Raw genomic sequence first — 8,210 nt, forward strand, 5'->3', positions numbered from 1 at the left:
GTGTTACTGGTTAATGTTTTCTTTGTGTAGTTTCTATCTCGTTGTTGTTGTTGTTGTTGTCTTTTTTTGTGTATTTTTGTCTTTTTTTCCCAGATTTCGGGATTATAAGGTAAAATTTTCTCTGTTCTTTTTATAATATTTGATATTTGTCTGTTTCTTTATACTCAAGCTCAATGTTACTGGTTAATGTTTTCTTTGTGTAGTTTCTATCTCGTTGTTGTTGTTGTTGTTGTTTTGTCCTTTTTTGTGTCTTCTCTTTTTCCCAAGATTTTGAGGTTAAAAGGTACAATTTTTGGTTTTCTGTTGGCTGAGTGAGTGGGGATGTGGTGGGTGGGCCATCATTTACTCAGCCATTGTATCTTGATATTTTCCTCAAGCACGTTATACATAGTTTTTCCCTTTATTGTTGTTGTTGTTGTTGTCTTTGTGTCTTTTTGTCTTTTTTCCCAGATTTCGGGATCATAAGGTAACATTTTCTCTGTTCTTTTTATAATATTTGATATTTGTCTGTTTCTTTATACTCAAGCTCAATGTTACTGGTTAATGTTTTCTTTGTGTAGTTTCTATCTCGTTGTCGTTGTTGTTGTTGTTGTTGTTGTTGTTGTTGTTGTCTTTTTTTTTGTGTGTGTCTTGTCTTTTTTCCCAGATTTCGGCATGATAAGGTAAAATTTTCTCTGTTCTTTCTATAATATTTGGTATTTGTCTGTTTCTTTACTCAAGCTCAATGTTACTGGTTAATGTTTTCTTTGTGTAGTTTCTATCTCGTTGTTGTTGTTGTTGTTGTCTTTTTTTTGTGTCTTGTCTTTTTTCCCAGATTTCGAGATTATAAGGTAAAATTTTCTCTGTTCTTTCTATAATATTTGGAATTTGTCTGTTTCTTTACTCAAGCTCAATGTTACTGGTTAATGTTTTCTTTGTGTAGTTTTTATCTCGTTGTTGTTGTTGTTGTCTTTTTGTCTTTTTTCCCCAGATTTCGGGATTATAAGGTAAAATTTTCTCTGTTCTTTTTATAATATTTGATATTTGTCTGTTTCTTTATAGTCAAACTCAGTGTTACTGGTAAATGTTTTCTTTGTGTAGTTTCTATCTTGTTGTTGTCTTTTTTTTGTGTATTTTTGTCTTTTTTTCCCAGATTTCGGGATTATAAGGTAAAATTTTCTCTGTTCTTTTTATAATATGTGATATTTGTCTGTTTCTTTATACTCAAGCTCAATGTTACTGGTTAATGTTTTCTTTGTGTAGTTTCTATCTCGTTGTTGTTGTTGTTGTCTTTTTTGTGTGTCTTTTTGTCTTTTTTTCCCAGATTTCGGGATCATAAGGTAACATTTTCTGTTTCTTTTTATAATATTTGGTATTTGTCTGTTTCTTTATACTCAAGCTCAATGTTACTGGTTAATGTTTTCTTTGTGTAGTTTCTATCTCGTTGTTGTTGTTGTTGTCTTTTTTGTGTGTCTTTTTGTCCCAGATTTCGGGATCATAAGGTAACATTTTCTGTTTCTTTTTATAATATTTGGTATTTGTCTGTTTCTTTATACTCAAGCTCAATGTTACTGGTTAATGTTTTCTTTGTGTAGTTTTTATCTCGTTGTTGTTGTTGTTGTTGTTTTGTCCTTTTTTGTGTCTTCTCTTTTTCCCAAGATTTTGAGGTTAAAAGGTACAATTTTTGGTTTTCTGTTGGCTGAGTGAGTGGGGATGTGGTGGGCGGGCCATCATTTACTCAGCCATTGTATCTTGATATTTTCCTCAAGCACGTTATACATAGTTTTTCCCTTTATTGTTGTTGTTGTTGTCTTTTTTTTGTGTCTTTTTGTCTTTTTTTCCCAGATTTCGGGATCATAAGGTAACATTTTCTCTGTTCTTTTTATAATATTTGATATTTGTCTGTTTCTTTATACTCAAGCTCAATGTTACTGGTTAATGTTTTCTTTGTGTAGTTTTTATCTCGTTGTTGTTGTCGTCGTTGTTGTTGTTGTTGTTGTTGTTGTTGTCGTTGTCTTTTTTTTTTTGTGTCTTTTTGTCTTTTTTCCCAGATTTCGGGATTATAAGGTAAAATTTTCTTTGTTCTTTTTATAATATCTGATATTTGTCTGTTTCTTTATACTCAAGCTCAGTGTTACTGGTTAATGTTTTCTTTGTGTAGTTTCTATCTCGTTGTTGTTGTTGTTGTTGTTGTTTTGTCCTTTTTTGTGTCTTCTCTTTTTCCCAAGATTTTGAGGTTAAAAGGTACAATTTTTGGTTTTCTGTTGGCTGAGTGAGTGGGGATGTGGTGGGTGGGCCATCATTTACTCAGCCATTGTATCTTGATATTTTCCTCAAGCACGTTATACATAGTTTTTCCCTTTATTGTTGTTGTTGTTGTCTTTTTTTTGTGTCTTTTTGTCTTTTTTTCCCAGATTTCGGGATCATAAGGTAACATTTTCTCTGTTCTTTTTATAATATTTGATATTGTCTGTTTCTTTATACTCAAGCTCAATGTTACTGGTTAATGTTTTCTTTGTGTAGTTTCTATCTCGTTGTTGTTGTTGTTGTTGTCTTTTTTTTGTGTCTTTTTGTCTTTTTTTCCCAGATTTCGGGATGATAAGGTAAAATTTTCTCTGTTCTTTTTATAATATTTGGTATTTGTCTGTTTCTTTACTCAAGCTCAATGTTACTGGTTAATGTTTTCTTTGTGTAGTTTTTATCTCGTTGTTGTTGTTGTTGTTGTTGTTGTCTTTTTTTTGTGTCTTTTTGTCTTTTTTCCCCAGATTTCGGGATTATAAGGTAAAATTTTCTGTTCTTTTTATAATATTTGATAGTTGTCTGTTTCTTTATAGTCAAACTCAGTGTTACTGGTAAATGTTTTCTTTGTGTAGTTTCTATCTTGTTGTTGTTGTCTTTTTTTTGTGTATTTTTGTCTTTTTTTCCCAGATTTCGGGATTATAAGGTAACATTTCCTCTGTTCTTTTTATAATATTTGATATTTGTTTGTTTCTTTATACTCAAGTTCAATGTTACTGGTTAATGTTTTCTTTGTGTAGTTTCTATCTCGTTGTTGTTGTTGTTGTTTTGTCCTTTTTTGTGTCTTCTCTTTTTCCCAAGATTTTGAGGTTAAAAGGTACAATTTTTGGTTTTCTGTTGGCTGAGTGAGTGGGGATGTGGTGGGTGGGCCATCATTTACTCAGCCATTGTATCTTGATATTTTCCTCAAGCACGTTATACATAGTTTTTCCCTTTATTGTTGTTGTTGTTGTCTTTTTTTGTGTCTTTTTGTCTTTTTTTCCCAGATTTCGGGATCATAAGGTAACATTTTCTCTGTTCTTTTTATAATATTTGATATTTGTCTGTTTCTTTATACTCAAGCTCAATGTTACTGGTTAATGTTTTCTTTGTGTAGTTTCTATCTCGTTGTTGTTGTTGTTGTTGTCTTTTTTTGTGTCTTTGTCTTTTTTTCCCAGATTTCGGGATTATAAGGTAAAATTTTCTCTGTTCTTTTATAATATTTGGTATTTGTCTGTTTCTTTATACTCAAGCTCAATGTTACTGGTTAATGTTTTCTTTGTGTAGTTTCTATCTCGTTGTTGTTGTTGTTGTCTTTTTTGTGTGTCTTTTTGTCTTTTTTCCCAGATTTCGGGATTATAAGGTAACATTTTCTCTGTTCTTTTTATAATATTTGATATTTGTCTGTTTCTTTATACTCAAGCTCAATGTTACTGGTTAATGTTTTCTTTGTGTAGTTTCTATCTTGTTGTTGTTGTTGTTGTTGTTGTCTTTTTTTGTGTCTTTTTGTCTTTTTTTCCCAGATTTCGGGATTATAAGGTAACATTTTCTTTGTTCTTTTTATAATATTTGATATTTGTCTGTTTCTTTATACTCAAGCTCAATGTTACTGGTTAATGTTTTCTTTGTGTAGTTTTTATCTCGTTGTTGTTGTTGTTGTTTTGTCCTTTTTTGTGTCTTCTCTTTTTCCCAAGATTTTGAGGTTAAAAGGTACAATTTTTGGTTTTCTGTTGGCTGAGTGAGTGGGGATGTGGTGGGTGGGCCATCATTTACTCAGCCATTGTATCTTGATATTTTCCTCAAGCACGTTATACATAGTTTTTCCCTTTATTGTTGTTGTTGTTGTTGTCTTTTTTTTGTGTCTTTTTGTCTTTTTTTCCCAGATTTCGGGATCATAAGGTAACATTTTCTCTGTTCTTTTTATAATATTTGATATTGTCTGTTTCTTTATACTCAAGCTCAATGTTACTGGTTAATGTTTTCTTTGTGTAGTTTCTATCTCGTTGTTGTCGTTGTTGTTGTTGTTGTTGTTGTTGTTGTTGTCTTTTTTTTGTGTCTTGTCTTTTTTCCCAGATTTCGGGATTATAAGGTAAAATTTTCTCTGTTCTTTTTATAATATTTGATATTTGTCTGTTTCTTTATACTCAAGCTCAATGTTACTGGTTAATGTTTTCTTTGTGTAGTTTCTATCTCGTTGTTGTTGTTGTTGTCTTTTTTTGTGTCTTTTTGTCTTTTTTCCCAGATTTCGGGATTATAAGGTAAAATTTTCTTTGTTCTTTTTATAATATCTGATATTTGTTTGTTTCTTTATACTCAAGCTCAGTGTTACTGGTTAATGTTTTCTTTGTGTAGTTTCTATCTCGTTGTTGTTGTTGTTGTTGTTTTGTCCATTTTTGTGTCTTCTCTTTTTCCCAAGATTTTGAGGTTAAAAGGTACAATTTTTGGTTTTCTGTTGGGTGAGTGAGTGGGGATGTGGTGGGTGGGCCATCATTTACTCAGCCATTGTATGTTGATATTTTCCTCAAGCACGTTATACATAGTTTTTCCCTTTATTGTTGTTGTTGTTGTCTTTTTTTTGTGTCTTTTTGTCTTTTTTTCCCAGATTTCGGGATCATAAGGTAACATTTTCTCTGTTCTTTTTATAATATTTGATATTGTCTGTTTCTTTATACTCAAGCTCAATGTTACTGGTAAATGTTTTCTTTGTGTAGTTTCTATCTTGTTGTTGTTGTTGTTGTTGTCTTTTTTTTGTGTCTTTTTGTCTTTTTTTCCCAGATTTCGGGATTATAAGGTAACATTTTCTCTGTTCTTTTTATAATATCTGATATTTGTTTGTTTCTTTATACTCAAGCTCAATGTTACTGGTTAATGTTTTCTTTGTGTAGTTTCTATCTCGTTGTTGTTGTCTTTTTTTGTGTCTTTTTGTCTTTTTTCCCAGATTTCGGGATCATAAGGTAACATTTTCTCTGTTTCTTTTTATAATATTTGATATTTGTCTGTTTCTTTATACTCAAGCTCAATGTTACTGGTTAATGTTTTCTTTGTGTAGTTTTCTATCTCGTTGTTGTTGTTGTTGTTGTTTTTGTGTCTTTTTGTCTTTTTTTCCCAGATTTCGGGATTATAAGGTAAAATTTTCTCTGTTCTTTTTATAATATTTGATATTGTCTGTTTCTTTATACTCAAACTCAGTGTTACTGGTAAATGTTTTCTTTGTGTAGTTTCTATCTTGTTGTTGTTGTTGTTGTTGTCTTTTTTTTGTGTATTTTTGTCTTTTTTTTCCCAGATTTCGGGATTATAAGGTAACATTTTCTCTGTTCTTTTTCATAATATTTGATATTGTCTGTTTCTTTATACTCAAGCTCAATGTTACTGGTTAATGTTTTCTTTGTGTAGTTTCTATCTCGTTGTTGTTGTTGTTGTTGTTGTTGTTGTCTTTTTTTTGTGTCTTGTCTTTTTTCCCAGATTTCGGGATTATAAGGTAAAATTTTCTCTGTTCTTTTTATAATATTTGATATTTGTCTGTTTCTTTATACTCAAGCTCAGTGTTACTGGTTAATGTTTTCTTTGTAGTTTCTATCTCGTTGTTGTTGTTGTTGTTGTTGTTGTTGTTTTGTCCTTTTTTGTGTCTTCTCTTTTTCCCAAGATTTTGAGGTTAAAAGGTACAATTTTTGGTTTTCTGTTGGCTGAGTGAGTGGGAATGTGGTGGGTGGGCCATCATTTACTCAGCCATTGTATCTTGATATTTTCCTCAAGCACGTTATACATAGTTTTTCCCTTTTATTGTTGTTGTTGTTGTTGTCTTTTTTTGTGTGTCTTTGTCTTTTTTTCCCAGATTTCGGGATCATAAGGTAAAATTTTCTCTGTTCTTTTTATAATATTTGATATTTGTTTGTTTCTTTATAGTCAAACTCAGTGTTACTGGTTAATGTTTTCTTTGTGTAGTTTCTATCTCGTTGTTGTTGTTGTTGTTTTGTCCTTTTTTGTGTCTTCTTTTTTTCCCCAGATTTTGAGGTTAAAAGGTACAATTTTTGGTTTTCTGTTGGCCGAGTGAGTGGGGATGTGGTGGGTGGGCCATCATTTACTCAGCCATTGTATCTTGATATTTTCCTCAAGCACGTTATACATAGTTTTTCCCTTTATTGTTGTTGTTGTGTTTTTTTTTGTATTTTTGTCTTTTTTTCCCAGATTTCGGGATTATAAGGTAACATTTTCTCTGTTTTTTTTATAATATTTGATATTTGTCTGTTTCTTTATACTCAAGCTCAATGTTACTGGTTATTGTTGTCTTTGTGTAGTTTCTATCTCATCGTTGTTGTTGTTGTTGTTGTTGTTGTCTTTTTTTGTGTATTTTTGTCTTTTTTTCCCAGATTTCGGGATTATAAGGTAATATATTTTCTCTGTTCTTTTTATAATATTTGATATTTGTTTGTTTCTTTATACTCAAGCTCAGTGTTACTGGTTAATGTTTTCTTTGTGTAGTTTCTATCTCGTTGTTGTTGTTGTTGTTGTTGTTGTTGTCTTTTTTGTGTGTCTTTTTTCCCAGATTTCGGGATTATAAGGTAACATTTTCTCTGTTCTTTTTATAATATTTGATATTTGTCTGTTTCTTTATACTCAAGCTCAGTGTTACTGGTTAATGTTTTCTTTGTGTAGTTTCTATCTCGTTGTTGTTGTTGTTGTCTTTTTTTTGTGTCTTTTTGTCTTTTTTCCCAGATTTCGGGATTATAAGGTAACATTTTCTCTGTTCTTTTTATAATATTTGATATTTGTCTGTTTCTTTATACTCAAGCTCAGTGTTACTGGTTAATGTTTTCTTTGTGTAGTTTCTATCTCGTTGTTGTTGTTGTTGTTGTTGTCTTTTTTTTGTGTCTTGTCTTTTTTCCCAGATTTCGGGATTATAAGGTAAAATTTTCTCTGTTCTTTTTATAATATTTGATATTTGTCTGTTTCTTTATACTCAAGCTCAGTGTTACTGGTTAATGTTTTCTTTGTGTAGTTTCTATCTCGTTGTTGTTGTTTTGTCTCTTTTTGTGTCTTTTTCTCTTTTTACCCAGATGTTGAGGTTAAAAGGTACTGAGTGAGTGGGGAAACGAGCATGAGGCGCTTCTTTAAAAATGACGCTTTTACGCCTGGCGTTTTGCGCGTTGGTGTGCACGATCACATTGGCGCCCTTTTAGTCACGAGGCGTTAAACGTCGACGGAAAATGCTAGCAAAAAACGTCTCTGTGTGCACGGGCCTTTACTGTAAAACTATGATATTGAATCTAATTGTAATTTTCCTAAAAAAAGACAAGCCATTCTCGTAACTTGACTGAAATGTAGGCAATGAATGACTAAGGCTAAGGCGAGAAATACGCTTTGTCTTTAAAAAAAAGGGGAAGAGACTGACAGAAACTCAGAGTTTAGAGAATTAAACCTGCTTCTGACCAGGGGTGGTTTCCGAAAAGCATGGTTCACCAACTAAAGTCTCAAGTTGCGTCGTTACAAACACAGTTCGTTGATTTGGCCTTTCCCAAATCCATCGATCTTCATGTTTACAATTGCGCACCCTTTGCAGTGCACTTTGAAAACATTGATGTCATTTTGAACACAGCCGTGGCTCATGATAAAAGCTGTAGGTGACCTATGACTTAAAAGCGGAATTTATGTTTCGTCTCAAAGCTTGTGAAAACAAAAACATAGCATACGTTAATGCTTTTGATTTATAGGGGAGCGCAGGGCACAAAGTAACTCAGGGTAAAATGTAACACTGAGTTTTAAGGTATTTGCTCAGGGTTGACCATGGCATGCTTCTGTGGTTTTCACTACAATATCGGCAGACATCTTCCTGCCAATTCTTGAAAAAATTCGGCAAAATTTGGATGAGAAACACAGGAGAAACCATTCTTGCAGCATAAAAGTATTTTTTATTATAGTCACTATTATGAAAATATGAAAAATGTGAAAATATATTA

The sequence above is a fragment of the Danio aesculapii genome, chromosome 16, assembly GCF_903798145.1.
Source record: "Danio aesculapii chromosome 16, fDanAes4.1, whole genome shotgun sequence".
Taxonomy (NCBI): domain Eukaryota; kingdom Metazoa; phylum Chordata; class Actinopteri; order Cypriniformes; family Danionidae; genus Danio; species Danio aesculapii.